General features: G+C 42.4%; 1 long non-coding RNA gene across 1 annotated transcript; it reads right to left on the bottom strand.

Moving 5' to 3' along the window:
- Positions 1-6,574: 6,574 nt before the first annotated feature.
- Positions 6,575-15,090, bottom strand: LOC121081591. The gene is made up of 3 exons (XR_005825738.1): positions 14,646-15,090; positions 12,164-12,297; positions 6,575-12,026 (listed from the first exon to the last, which is right to left on the bottom strand). It is a non-coding gene; the product is annotated as an uncharacterized LOC121081591 (long non-coding RNA).
- Positions 15,091-16,015: the final 925 nt, after the last annotated feature.

Raw genomic sequence — 16,015 nt, 5'->3', positions numbered from 1 at the left:
CGCCTGTGGCAAGGCCTGACCTCAGGGGAACAGCCGGCGTTTCACTGTCTGGATGCGCGAACAGCCACGTGAAGCCGTGGGCCCAGCTTCACTTTTGCAGATATGAGCCAAAAGTTCTTACGTGCAGGCACAGGGGCTGGCCCTGAGCTGCAAGTGGGGTGAGGTGTAGCTGCCCTTACCATCGCTCAGCCTGTTCTTCCCTTGGGTGATTAAATAAACGTCGTTTTCCGTTGCATCACTGCCTGCAGGTGCTCCCCTTCGTTCAGCCTGGTGCCCTAGGAGTTAAAGTAGGCTGAAGAAGAACAGGATTTCACAGGGCACTCAGGCTGTCCCGGCATTTCCCTGGGACACAGGGTTTACCTCCAGCCACGGACGCAAAGAAGCTCCATTCAGCTTCCCCTCACGAGAGCCACGGGTGAATCGTTGGCCTTTACACAGCTGCGGAAAACAGCACCTTGGCAAAAACTGCACAACACTGCTGTGCCGGGATTTCCGAGAAAAGTTCTCGTGAGCTGCGTTGTGTCACTAAAGGGCGGATGGTGAAAACGAAGCTGCTGAAGGGTGCTCAGATGGAAAGCTGAGGTGCCTGCAGGATGCTTTTGCTGTGGCTGCTTTATCTGCTTCCAAAAGTTTTCTCGGTCCTCACACTCTTGAGCAAGGGAGAACGGCGGCCCTAGAGGGAACCTCCTGTTTGCCTTGCCAGTGACATTAGGCAAGAATCTCCACCCCTTGTCAGCCTGACTGCAGCCCCTGGGGCTTTGCAGAGGAAGGAGCCCACAGAGCTGCTCTCGGAGCTCTGCCCTGCCTGGCACGCTCGCTTCCGTAGGTGGATGCCCAGGTGCGGGCTGCAGCTTGAGCCACTACCGTTTCAGGGCCTTGCTCTGACACACAAAACGGGTGTCGCTGCATGAGCTGGCTTCGCGTCTGCTGCACGGCCGCGATTTACACTAACTTGTGGGCATGGTGGCAGCTCACTTGATGGTATGTGGAAGGCTGAGAGGTGCCAGTCAAGATCCCCTAAACCACGTTTCCCTGCTTTCATCTTCCCTTCCTTCGCTAGGAGCATTTCGCTTCAAAGGCGTCCTGGCCTGGGGAGCATTTTCCCTAAGAGAAAAGACTTCTTGCGAAGCAGAGTTCAGTCTCAGACGGTGAGGAGCCAAAGCTGCAGGAGGCAAAGTACACCAGTGCGAGCAGAGCTGCCCTGGCTGGTGGCACGGCACCGGGCACTAGCTCCATTTTTACTGTCTGCCTTGTTGAATTCATGCCTTTCCTGTGATGAATGGCATGGTGTGACATTCAGCCACAGATAAGGAGAACAAAGGCTGCAGTCAGCAGAGGGAATCACATGAGTGGGGTTCCCAGAGATCTGCCAAATATAACTGAATGTTGGCTGAGCTCTATAAAAAAAATAAACAAAAAGGCACCCAAACCTCAAACCCATATTGAGTTTTGTTTTCTGATTATTGAAAAAGAACGAGCAACTTCTGTGTGATGCTGGATGAACTGATGAAGACACAAGTGCGTTCTTAGACTCTATGCTGTAGCAAGTTTGGCCGCAGCTTAAAGAGGACGTAGCCTCCTCCTTTTCTGACTTCAGCTAAAAGCCCTTCTTACCCCTACTCAGGACTAAGCAGTTCATCTGTCTCTGGATCTGTCAGATATGTTCACCTGTTGGTATTTCCTGAAACAAATTAAATGAGATTTATCATAGCAATTAAAAAAAAAAAAAAAAGAAGGCAGAATCAAAATCTCAAAGATAGGGATTTTTAAGTTTATGGAAAATGTGGTGGTTGCTGGGACAAAACTAAGGGCACTCGAAGGGAGAATGGGAATCTAGCTTCAAATCACTTCAAAACAGCTTAGAGCATGTATTCATGTTTGTCGGAAAACTTTCTGCCAGACCAAACCATAAAGATGTGCATGGTCCCCAACAGTTCAGGGCAAGCAGCTGGAGGGGGCAGGGGGATGAGGTATGAGACATGAGGGTCATGTGGAAGAACCAACCCTCTCTTAGCAGAGCTACTTCACAGCAAGGCTGATAGGGGTGATCAGGCTCTACTGGCCTTTGCAAGTATTTCCAGGCACTCTTAACATGTGAAGAAAATGTAAGACTCCTGTGAGTCTGCCAGAGTGCATTTTTTTCGACCTGAGCTTTTAGGGAAGTGTCTCTAAAAGGGAAAACATGATTTCTTGCCACAGGGCCTGGGCAAGGGTCTGTCTTGGAAGAAATGCTTAAGGAGTCTTAATATCTGTGCAACGCAGCTTGTGGCTAATAAGAAGAGGTTTCTTAAGTAATGTTCTTGCTGGATGCAGGAAACCTTCTGTGTTTCTAAATGGCAAAACACATGCCTAAGTGATGAGCCCGCATACCCTAGTACAGAGGGTCTGCCCTGCTGCTTTGTACAGCTTCGCACCACATTCCCTACCTCAAGCCTGCTTCCTACTTTAGAGTTTGTCTGTGCAGCCAGTGGGCTGGTCAGCCTGCTTGTATTGTTGCCAGACCTGCAGCACTGAAACAATAAAGATGATGTTAATGTTCCAAACTAGTATTTACTCTGTGAATAAACTATGTATATGGAATGCCTGAACCCTGCCAGGGTCTCAGTGGAAGAACAGTCATAACCACCCATATTGCACAGAGCACGGAGATGGTTGAAGTGTAAAGGAAGGAGGTGAAAGCTGAAGACTTTTGGAACAGTTCTATAGAGACTTCTTTGTGGCATAGGGCACACAAGTATCTCTTTCTACTATACTTTTTAACAATACCTGTCCTCTTTAGTTGACCTTTTTTTTAGAGGTCACTTGTAAGACAATGGCTAAAAGTATCTCAGCAAATAAGCTCCCTGTATTTACTCTACCATCCTCAACTTAGTAAGAGTTCTTATTAAGTGCGGTTCTGCACCATATAGAGTTGTTGCAATGAAAAATAGACTACAAGTGCTGTGCAATCAAACACATAGGAAGCCATATAAATGCATCATATGCAAAGCTAGTGCAGGACAGATCTGCAATTGTATCAACCATTCATCCCTTCTCCATGTAGAAGTATGTATATTAAAGAGACACTGGAAGGGTAATAATCAAGAAATATTTTTTTAAAAGAAATGCCTCTAAGGAAACATTTCTGTGGTTTGGGCATCATCCCATTGGAGCTAAAGGGAATTGCTCTTTTTATGGATGTGCTTTGGCTCAGACACTTTGAACTGTTCTTTGTTTGCTTGACCCTTTCCTGCTGGAGAGTAAGTAAGAAGTCATTCTTCATTCGTAACACTAGAACTTTCCAGGCCTTTAATTTTCTGGCTTGGTTGCAGTAGCCGTACCAGTTACTGTTGTTTTCCATTCCTGTAAAACTTTCTCTTGTCTGTAGATACCATTGTGCCTTTCAGCACTTCATTGAGAAAAGCGAAGATGGCAAAGTGGTCCAGAAGTGGTCAAAGAAAAGCCATGCCATGGCAAACTGGCATGGCAAGGTCTTGTGTTTCTCAGCAAGTGCAATATCAAGCAAGAGTCAAGCTCTGAATTTGCAGCGGGCACCTTCACAGATTTTCAGACAAGACCCAAAGTTGTCCTGTGACAACCCTGAGATGTATCTCCCACCTCCCTGAGAAATCTGCATCAAAGGACATCAGATCAGTTCATTTGACAGTGACCTGAAGGCAACCTGGAAACCAGAGCCCTCCCAGCTACAGCTACACCTCAGCAGCGGTGCAGGCATGCATCCAGCCCTCACAACAGGCTTTCAGTAGCGCAGCTGTACTCTTAGGGGTGTGGTGATGTGATGTGCTGGTAAAAACCCTGATGCCGGAGTTAAGAAGGCGAAACTGCCCCCTCTTCTACTACAATTTAGATAACTTTAGGGGTTGAAAGTAGTTTTATGCAGTCAAAAGCCTGTTTTTGCAACACATAAACCTTTTATCAGAGTCAAGGAAATGCAGCATCAATATATATACAAATGCATATTGATATATGCAACTCACAGAGTCCGGCAAACACCGACTCTCAATTCCGGTAGCTATAAAGGATTACTTGCCTGCCAGCACAAACACCCGTTAAACAAATACTCCTCAGGCACTTTGCTGTATCTCACACTTTGATGCTGTGAAAACCTGCAGTCTTGGTTGGCTTGGTCCAGCTTTTCACCAGCTCCACTTCCTAGGGAGAGTGTTACTGGAGTGTCATTTGTGTTCAGAAGTGCCTCTCCAATTACTTTCATGTTCACCTTTACTGGTAGTGGGCTAGTGGGCTAGGGGACTTCTCCACAGCCCTGTAGAGCTCCAGCAGAGGCCCACTGATGCCATCAGAATCACCTTTATCTCATCCATAGCTCACAGTAAGCAGGAGCAGCCCTTGCCTCTCCTGTTCATCCAGAACAGCTCCAGACACCTCCATCCTCAGGAAACCTGTTTGTAAGGATGTAGGTACCCAGTTAGATGCTTGTGGGCATTTGCCTACCCCCCAGAACTGCTAGCACCTAAATGCCTTGCAGATAAAAAGCCCAACAGAGCAGCTCCGGCTTGAGGGCTTGCCTTTGGATGTGAAAATTAAAACTCAGGTGAGCACAGAGGTGGAACAGGTACTATGAGGTTCTGAAGGAATACCTGTCCTCTCTCCAGCTGTTCCCTTACATGGGGAACACTGTGGAAAAAGGTGGTTTCAGATCACTGGACATCAATAAAGTTTGCACCTGTCACAATGTCTGTGTGTTTATTTATTTCAGCGACCTTTCTGTAAAACTGTGTTCTTCCATAGGAAATAGAATGTTATTGTCACAAAAATATTTTGGAGCCAATAGAAGCCCTTGGCTATGTAAGTACCAACAACCAATTACAAGCTGGGAAAAATAACACGAGGCTGTGAAACCCAGCTGTATCAGATTTTAATCATCTATATTTCTCACTTATGTCAGCACTTGGATCAGTCACAGTTTCAGAAAAACCCTACATGGTGGGACCAAGGCTGCTACAGGTCAATAGTGCCAAATCAGGAGCTGGTTTTTTGGTTCACTGTCATCTCTGAAACAAAATACACACACACAAGAAAAAAAAAAAAAAGGAAAAAAAAAAGAGGAAATACTTTATTTCAACTTACAATGATTTACATATTTTTTTTTACTAAAAAATCTGAGTTATGAAAAGGGAGGGAGAGATACAGTGCCAGACACAAAATGGATGAGAGATGGTGGAGTTCCACATGGGAAACCAACACAACGTTGTCCGAAGAGTGTCAGATGCTGCAGCTGGTCTTCCTGTGCTAATGTAGGACAGATTCAGCCATGTAGCTGGTGTGCAGTTCCTGCCCAAGTTCAGATCATGGCTGTGCTTACAGCTGTAGATTGCTAGAGCACAAGCACTGGCTGCGTGCTTGTGTATAAAAAATGGTACAAACACACTATCTGTTTAAAAAACCAACCAACCAAACAAACAAACAAAAGCAGCAGAAAGCCTTGTTTCCTTAAAGGGATCACAGGAAAGCATCTGAACAAGATTTGCTGTGTGGATGGGGATGCACTTTCTACAATTACTACGAAAGTGTCTAGGATTACATACTCGGGGTCTTCTGCAAGGGGAGAGATTCAAGCTGAAGCTCCTGCTCTCAATGAGACAAAGAAAAGATCTGGCTTTTGATGGATGCCTAACACCCAGGCTAGAAAGTTGACTACTGGTGCCTGCATCCCCCTGAGCTTTACAGAATGGAAGTCAGGAGCAAACTTTGCATAACACTGGAAGGGAAAACAAAAATCCCAGTGTTTTGCTATAAAAAGACACTCACACTCACCCTCACACTCACCCTCACCCTCACACTCACCCTAACCCTAACCCTCACACTCACACTCACACTCACATCCACACTCACACTCACCCTCACACTCACCCTCACACTCACCCTCACCCTCACACTCACATTCACACTCACCCTAACCCTTTATATATCCAGTTAAAATCCCAGTAAAAACATAGTAAAAACTATGATTTGATCTCTAACCCAAAGCCTGCTTCAACCGTCCCCACTCCTCCCACTGCACCGTTTCTTCTCTGTAGGGAAACATTTTGTTGGGGAAATAAAATTTCACCTGTTTCCCCCACCAGCACACGTAGAGTGACCATGATGTTGCAATTGGTACGCACATGCTACTGACTTGCAAATGATCTGTCTGGCTACCCCCTCAAATTGACAACTATGAACGTGGCTGGCTATGATCACAGAATCATGGAATCACAGAATCATAGAGTTGTTCAGGTTGGAAAAGATCTTTAAGGTCATCAGGTCCCAGCTGTAAACCTAACACTGCCAAATCCACCACTAAACCATGTCCCTAAGTCCCACATTTCCATGTCTTTTACAAACCCCCAGCGATGGTGGCTTAACCACCTCTCTGGGATGCCTGTTCCAATGCTTGGCCACCCTTTCAGTGAAGAAATTTTTCCAAATGTCCAATCTCAACCTCCCCTGGCACAACTTGAGGCCATTTCCTCTTGTCCTGTCGCTTGTTACCTGGGAGAAGAGACTGACCCCCACCTGCCTACAGCCTCCTGCCAGGCAGCTGTAGAGAGCAGTAAGGTCCCCTCTCAGCCTCCTCTTCTCCAGGCTAAACAACCCCAGTTCCCTCAGCTGCTCCTCATAAGACTTGTACTCCAGACACTTCCCCAGCCCTGTTGCCCATCTCTGGACACACTCCAGCACCTCTGCATCCCTCTTGCAGTGAGTGGCCCAAAACTGAGCAAAGGATTTGAGGTGCAGCCTCACCAGTGCCAAGACCAGGAGGATGGACAGCAACAAAGATGGATATTGCAAAAACCAGCACAAAAACCAGAAGTAGTGCATTCATCTCTTCCCAGATTTTGTCTGCTTTCTTTTCCTTCATCTCTTGTGAGAGTCATTCCTCTCCTTACTCATGTTTCCTGTGACAATAGTTTCTTTTCCCTGGCTTCTCTCCAGTTTCCTTCAATGATAATTGTCCTTTCCCCTAGAAAATTTCTGTAGTTTCCACCACTGACTTTACTGTGGACCTAAAAGATGACTGTCAGCCACAGCTTAGCACTGTTTTGCAGTTGTTAATAAGCTGTTTCTTATAAAGTAGGAGAAAGGAAAAATTAAACTTACACTAAATTTGACTACATTTACTGTCCTTACTCCTTCTTGCGCTCAAAGGAATTTCAGACACTTGTCATGCAGCAGCCACAGTATTCGGATCACAACTGCATGCTCGAAGCCTAAGACCCTGCTAGTAGATGCTTGTGATATTTCTAGTCTCTGCATCTATTAGGTTGTACCACATGCTAGCAGAGACACAGTATCACAGAGAGCAGATAACTCCACTGAAGTCCCCTAGCAAGTATTCTCCTGTCCTGCCTTCCACTGCCCTTAGGGAGTTGTGGAAACAGGGTACTGTGAGTTTAGCTGGTATCCAATTTAAAGCAACAGAAAGGGAAAAGACCACATGGCTGAGACTGCGGGCTGTTGACACCACATTTAGAGAATGCAGACCGGTTGCTCTACTCATAGTTTCTTTACATGACTAAGCAAACAGATATAGAAGAGGCCTATGACCTCCTCCTCTTGCTCAGAACCAGTATCAGGCACACCACTAGAGTACACAGTATTTTAATATTTTTTCATAGATATAATACCCTTCAGTGTAACATTCACAAAGATCATTTTGACAAAGTTAGAAAATAATGTATGAATTCCTACAGCATGGAATATTGTTATTTTTCACCTGCTCTTGAACCTTACCACGATAATCACAAGCACAAAGGTGGCTAAAAATCCATGTGAAATACTGCTATATTAGCGAGCACCTCATGTAACCTTCTCATTCGCCAAAGTAATGTAAAACCAATCTGTATTGTGCTACTGAAAACCAGGTCTTGATCACAGATAGGCACGTGTGCCAGAACCACCTTCTAAGCCATAAAAGATGGTTATCAGAAAAGAAAGGGATTGCATTGTCTAAATTGGCACTCATGATACAAAACTGACAAGCCAAAACAGCTCTAGTTTTATGTTTACCAATTCACTCTGCAGCAGCCAGTACAACCCCTAACTTCACTGTTCCTCATGCTTTCTTATGGGAAAGTGTTTTGCATTCTTCAGGAAAATGATGTTGTATAAAGAACAGGTAATGAAGGCAAGAACAGATTGACAGGTGTGGGAGCAAGGTGACTGCCTATATTCAGAGCCAGAAACAAAGTTCTTCATCCCAGTGAGATGCACTCTAAGATGATTAACCCCAGCTAACCAGCAGAGGAAACAGAAGTTTGTTGTAGAAAGGGAAGAAAGACCATTGCGTTCTGACCAGATTTCTCCCAAGTACAAAGGAGAAGAAGCAGTTTAAAAACAAATAAAGAAGTGAATATAGCAATGCCTAAAAATGCAGTTTATCCACACCATCTACATTTCTTTTTTAAAAGCAAAATTGGATTACATAATAACATCTTTTAAACAGACCACCATATTTGTTTATAAAAACGTCAATGTTATTTTTTTTAACAATATTTTTCAAATGGATGAGTCCATAAATGATTCAAAGGGGCGCCAATGCCTCGGTCGTACAGAGTAGCATAACCAAAAGTGCAAACCACAACCACAGACACATATCCAAGTCCCATGTCAAAAACCCTAGGGCTCTCCTTTTGCTACAGGTATATGCCCCAGACCTACCTTCCAAGCAAAACTTACAAGCACTGCCTTGGTGCAAACACTAATTTACTTCAGCGATCTTGTCTACCTTATTGTTTTCCTTCTTAATCAAGTTTTCTGATTTTTTCCATGGAAAGTGAGAAGGGAAAAGTATGAATTTTTGAAAAGAAATCTAAAGAAGATAGGAGATGAAGACTCACTCTGCGCCAGTCATGGCATTTTAGAACCTGTAGCTTTAAAATAACAGCAGACCTTCAATCTCCTCTCAGAAAGAGGCCTGTTTGGACAGAAATGCTCGGTCTTGAACGCTTTCTTAAAAACCTTAACAATTACACAAAAGAACTCCTCTAAGGGGTGTCAGGGCCCTTCTTCATTTAGATGGTTCTTTAATTCTAATTGTGGTAATGCTTCCCTACTGACGCATATGAAAGTTGCTGTCTGCGCGAGGCAGCCTTTGGCAGCCTGAAACTGGGAGTGAACAGAGTGGTTCCGTCACTTGCTCCACATTTCATTTGCTGATCCCTTGATTAAAAATCTACTGGTGAAGGTTATCTCAAAAGCAATGTAACTCTTTCTGCCAAACACACTAGAAAGATTAACAGTCATCGGCACTAGTCTTGAGTCATAGACAGTCTGTTAAGAGCACCACAGAGAAATACAAAGTCTAGATAAGCAGCAGATCCTGTGAGTCTGAAAAATGCATTCTTAAATGTGATGGCAAGCATCCTAAGCATCTACAGGGAACCATGATGGAGGCAGATCCAATGACTGGCAGCAGAGGAAGCAATTCCTTTGCAAAATTCCAACAGCAAAAGAGGCAATTCCTTTTGGGATGGTGTTCCAAAGCAGTTTGGGACAGTCTGCCTCTTCACTGTACTTTTAAAATATGAACTCTCCTTATGTTTTTTTCTTAGATCAATCATTTATCATGAAAAATCAACAAAGTTTTGTTGATGTTAGATTGCAAGATAAGGATTGCAATTATACTAAATGTAACAGGCACTTTTTTTTCTGTCTGGTTTTCTTGCTGCTGGACAGAAAGTTCCATATTTTAAGTGTACTCATGCACCTTTTCTGCCTTGATTTGAAATCTGAGAGGAAAAGGGCAAAAAAAGCAAATGGCATAGCAAGCACATTTGAAATCCTCATCTCTACCTCAGGCTGGAAGACCTTTTAAATACAATGCATTTCCTAGCGGTTTAACTGATGAGTTGTTGGCTGGTTTTTTTCTGCCACAGAAGAGGGCCATCACTCCCCTACAAACAGGGAAAGAATAGATGCCCAGAGGATGTTGACTCCACTGGGAGAGAGACGAAGGGAAATAAATGTAACTTATAATGTAGGAGAAAATTAATACAAGATAAAAAGGTAACAAAGTGAAAGTCAAAGAATGGTATGTTCTTTGGATAACATCTTAAGGATTTCAAAGACAGGAAGAAAAAGATTTATGTCAGTTTTGAAAGCTGTTTGTTTACTTGAAGGGAAAAACAAGGACAGATTATAGTGATTTGCACTTGGGGATAGCTGGAAAGAAACCTGGAGCTTTTTCAGTTTCAAGACTTGTACCTGTAGCCTGTGTAGCCTGTGTCCCAGCAGCCAGTAGCCAGATTTCTTCAGCTGTGAGAAAGGTTACAACTGAAGTGGAGACTTCTCCTAGATTACTCAGTTCTCATCAAAAAGCAGCACATTTTTGCTAGAGCCAGGCAACAGCAGAATTAACATATAAACTATAAGCTGCAAAAACAATAATAAAGTGCAGCTAACACATGCAAGGACCTCTAATACAGAGCTTGAGAGAGGTAGGTACCTGCAGACTCACCACTGTTCCTGGAAAGAATGTAACCGTGTAAGAGTATGAATGGGGCACAAAGAGAACGGGTTTAGAGGCCACCTTTAAAAGCCCACTGCAGAAGTCTGAGACTCAAAGGCTTTTGTTAACAGAATGAATCCAATCATTATGTTGCCTCACATTTAAAATCTCCTACACTGCTCAGTTCGTTACAGCACACCTGCATAAACCTATCTCCTTCCTCTGTACGAACACCAAGATTTAGCTTGTAAACCTCCTTCTATGCACTTCATCTTCCCTGGATCTTGTCTGTGCTGCATCCATCTTTCCCAGAACACCAGAGCACTGGGAAAACATGTTCCCTGAGGAAGCCTGACTCTGCCCACCATCTCCTTCTTCTGCGTACATCTCATCATTCTGGACCAGCAGCTATTGGGTAAGACCTACTTAAGGTAAGCTTGCACTTCCATTGATTTTTTTTCTCTTCAATTCAGAGACACGAGTTCAGAGAATGTCACTGCTCTTTTCTAGTGAAAAACACTTGCTTGATTCTCTGTGACAGTTGTCCTCAGCTCCGCTGATTTTTTCCATTGCTCATAACAGGTTTTAAGAATTAACAGACTGCAAATAAGTATTGGAGAAAAAGCCACTGTTCTACAATTGTTTAAATGTGTCTGCAAGGAACAGCCTGCAGACATGCCGGAAAGTTTTGATAACAAGCAGATCTGTGAACACTGTGCTTAACCAAGCCTGGTTTTCCTTGGATTTGTGTCTTGTCTTGTGACTGACTTGAGTCAGCATTGCTGCTAAATGAGCTTAGCTCTTAGTAGGCACAGGAGACTAATCACATACTATGCAGTAAAAGATTTCTGTTGCTGTTTCCATGCAAGAGAGAGAGGTAAGTGACTGTGCAATGGATTCTTCTGTACTGCATGTCTCCTAAAGGTATGGACAGAGCATTTGTAACATCATTTACCTGTGCACTGGATTCTCTTGTCTGACAAAGAATAGAGGCTGGATTATAGTGTTCCTCAACTGCCTGCTTTCACCAAACTCACAACATGACAACTTTGTGATTCCTGTTGTTCTTGAATGTGTCTGCAGGCAAAGACATTATTATGGGGAAGAGTTTCTAACAGGCTCATTTCTTTAGAACCGTGAAACAGTTACAGTAAGTAATGCAGAAGGAACAATTCAACTAGCACAAATGAACTTGGAGAAACTGATCCCAAGCACACAAATGAGGGCAGTTGCGGGCAGCGGAGTGTGAGATGCTGATCTCTCTCTGGCAACCAGCAAGCAGACATGAGGAAATGGAATGAAGCTACATCAGGAGAAGTTCAGATTGGACATTAGGAAAAGGTTCTTCACTGAAAGCGACGTTGATCACTGCAACAGGTTCCCCAGGGAAGTGGTCACAGCACCAAGACCTTCAAGGAGCTTCTGGATGACACTCAGTCAAATGGTTTACTTTCAGGTAGTCCTGTGAGGAGCAGGGAGTGGGACTTGATGATCCTTATGGGTCCCTTCCAACTTGAGATGTTCTATGGTTCTGGTTCTAAATCTTGATTCACATGCCACTCACAGTAAAGCATACCTTAACAACAGAAAAGGGATATAGAAGTTAAGTTCAGGCTAAGTGCTCCGGGTTCTTAGACTGCAGAGCTAAGGTTTTCAAAAGGGACTGGAAATTTTAAAAAAAAAAAACAGGTGAAAAAAAAAAAAAAAAAACACCTGATATCCAGAGAGCGGAGGGCCAGTGTTGTGAAATAATGTCTCTTTCCACACAACGGACCAACACTTCAAGCAAGTTTCACCAGGCCACTAGGCCACTATTCCTACAGAGAAGCATATCCTGACTGCAGAGACTGCAACCATACAGAAAGAGTATTTTAGGATATGACTAAACAGAGGAAGCAATTACTCATATGTAAGGCAGATTTAACAAGGAAAATATCTAGGAAGGGAAATTCCAGGTACCAGATAAAATGCCTGGAGGCAAAAGTATTTTGCCGTCATGCTGATTTACTAACACCTGCTGGGACTTGTTTATGGATAAATGCAAAACAGAGTGACATCTAAATTGGATTAAATTGGATCACTTCTCATAGTAAGGCAGTAGTCTTCCTTGCTAATACTCTACCAAGCATTCTGCACTCATCAAGGCCTTGTTACTCTAACTTAACTCTGCCTTTTGTTTTGGCGGGTGAACCTGGGCAAAGTCAGAACAGGTGCTTGCATTAAGTCATCTTATTGGATAAAGAAATACTTGTTATACCTTATCAAAGATGGCATGGCTTTTCATTTCAAAATGCCCAGAGCCAATACATTAAAATGTGTTCAAACAGTCTGGTCCGTTTGAAAAACATGAATCAGTCCTGCTGTGGTAATTTTCAGGATATGTGATGAAAAAAACAAACTCCCAGGAGTCCCAGCAGAAAGCAAAACAGATCAGCAGGATCCTAAACTACTTCAAACAACCCTATTTAATCTCAAATGCTGTTGGATCAACCAACAGAAAAATCTTTCTAAGAAGAAAAAAAAAAAAAAATTATGAAATTGCATCTTCAAACAAGAAAGGGGATCACCACAAAGGCAAAGTGCAGCTGGAAATTCCCATCTACCTTGCTTTTAGGAGACCTCCTGTGCAGAGAAACAGTGGATAAATAACAGTACTGCTAAAAAGTCTTTGGATACTGCTGTGGCCATACTAGGAAACAGTCTTAACAGCTACTGCTTTCAATCTCCTCATGAAAATGCACAACGTATTTATCTCTCTACTCTCCTCCTGTCTTGAGTTAAAACATCAGAGCAGATTCCAAACCAATGTAAACATAAATAAACTTAAAATAATGTTAAGTGGCACAGAACCTGGATAATTCAATAAATTCAAGGGAGTTTCATAAAAATTGGGGTAGAAAGTTGAACTCAGAAAATCTGGAAGTATGCCGGATTTTGAGACTGCTTTATTGTAATAAAAATGAACATCTGGCAGATTAAATCTATGAATAATAAAGGGAGTAAGGTAATATTTAATAGAACTGGAAGGAGCCAAATATCATTTAGCCACAGAACCTCACTTTGCCATTCTGCAACATGCTGCATAATTGCATAATAATAATTTTATTCATTTGCCAGTAAGAGGCTGGTATACTGCAAAAATGAAGAACTGCTGTTGAAGCACTATTTCCCTGCCTTTCAGCAGATATTTACAATTGCTACTTGTCTGGCATTTCACGTTCACTTGGCTCTGGTTTTGTGTGAATAAATGAATACTCCAGGTTATAGGAAAGGACTGGCTAATTGTACACATGGAAATAAAATGCCCAGGAATGCAAAACAAAATGCAAATTCCTAACATCTTCATTAGCGATGAGCCAAACCAATAGGTCATTTTACATAGCTAAAAGGGAAAGCTGATAACCGGCTTACACCACCCCTACATTATTGTTATGTTAGGCTTTATCCAGTGTATTGGCACAGCTGATTTGTGCCCATTAGCTTGAAACATCTTCACCAGACTGCTCCAAACCATTCTGCTCTCTTTCCATCTCTCATGGGGTGGCTGCAGGAGAGACTTTTGTATGAACTGTCACCAAAGCCAGGCTAAAACATTCCTGGCTAAAAGCTGCTCAAGAAAATCTGGACCTTTGGAAATTACCTTTCTATTAAGACCTGACATTTCTACAAACCCTTCTCTGTTGCTCCCCAGTATGTTAACATTTTTTATACTCCTGGGGGCAGAAACTGAACTTCCCCACCCTTGCTGTGAAATTCTGACTGTATTTTCACTTCTTAAGTGAAATGAAAGAAACAGAACTACATATATAAGTACAAACATATATGTTATACATCTATAATAGATGCAGTTTTTTCACAACATGATGATCCAACAAGGACATCAGGGAACATAAATTATGAACTGCAACTGAAATACATCAATTGTGCTGCCTCATGGTGGGAAATGGCTGATAAAAAGGTTACTCTTATTATTCATCTGTAAGACTGCAGGAACAAAAGCAGTATTTCTGGAAAAAGTACACACAAATATTTGGGGAAGGAGAGGGTGGAACAGAACTTCAGAGCAAGTCTCCCTTTTTTTTGTGACTGTAAAGGTGCCTCTTTTGTTAACCTAAGATTGAAAATAGCTCCATAATAACCATACCACAAATACTTCCATTGCCCTCATGAATTCATTTCATTCCTCAGACCTCACCACTGTCAGAGCCAAAGGGAACAGGTGTCTGTGGTGTCTGCAGGGTCATTGCTCCTGCTTCCAGGAACTGTACTTGTGGAGGTGCTTTTGCAATGCTGACACTTGTTCCTTTCCACTGGAGCTCCGCAGTGAAGTCACCAACTAATTTCACCAAGTCTTCTCAGAATGTCATCAGAAGGCAACCAGCTTTGTCCTTGAAAGCAATTTAACAGTTGAGATTTTTCAGAGACTTTTGTAACCTCCTAGCAATGCTGTCACTGGGAACAGAAGCACTTCCATCTGAGCTAGAGAACATGGATCTGCCAGCTCATGCTGGACTCTGGCTGAATTCTGCTGAATATGACATGGCCCTGCAAAATAGTGCAAGACTTGGGAAATAGGAAGGGTGACTGAGAACAGTTAAATCTGAGAGCACACATAGAAACAAGGAACATACCACCCCACAGATCAATATTTTATATATATATATATATATATATATATATATATATGTATGTATGTATGTATGTATGTATGTATGTGTGTGTATATATATGTATGTATATATATATGTATATATATGTATATATGTAAGGGTACTGTAAATACTGAAACAAACAAACATGGCTGAATGGCTTCTGGCTGTCCCTATCATGCCCAGAACACAGAAATCTCACCAAAAGATTTAAAGGACCTGTGACACTCACTAGAAAGTGTATTTTACAATAAAAAATTTCCATTTGACACATCCGCACAATTACATGCATAAATGCTGGAATTTTACAGTAACCTGCATGTTATCTCATTGTTACAGAATAAAAGATAAAAAATAGTTTAATTTAAGCTTACACATAACTGTTTATCCAGGGCTAACAATTTCCCATTTCCTCTACAGATGAAAACACTTTGGAGATAATCCAGACATTGGTATGTATCTAAACCAAACAGTTTCTCAATACAGCAATCTCAATATAGCACCATGAATGGGTACAGATCAACGGTAGAAGCAGAGTAGCTTCTTTTGGCTTTACCTTACTTGGTAATGGTGTGGAATACTTATCTGAGGAAGCAGAGCAAAAATCATTTGAAGAAAAAGGAGAATTTAAGTGTTAACTGAAGGAACAGCAGTGAAAGATCATTAGAAATGTCTCTATAATTTCTCAAACCATGATGGTGTGATCGTGTCAATGTTGCAATTAGTTTGGCAGGATGCTACGTGTAAAATGCTGAACTGCTAGATAGTTCCATAAACTTGAGTATAAGGGTTATAAATCAGAGTAACAAAAATATCCTTTACAGACACACACTTCTAACTCCAAAGTCCCATTCAAAGTGGCACCTGCTAGGTCTATCTTTTCCTAAGTATTTTTGTAAATCAGCTATTTCATCAG

The sequence above is a fragment of the Falco naumanni genome, chromosome Z (assembly GCF_017639655.2).
Source record: "Falco naumanni isolate bFalNau1 chromosome Z, bFalNau1.pat, whole genome shotgun sequence".
Lineage (NCBI taxonomy): Eukaryota > Metazoa > Chordata > Aves > Falconiformes > Falconidae > Falco > Falco naumanni.
The sequence above is the reverse complement of the archived record's forward strand: the minus strand, read 5'-3'. Positions and strand labels throughout refer to the sequence as shown.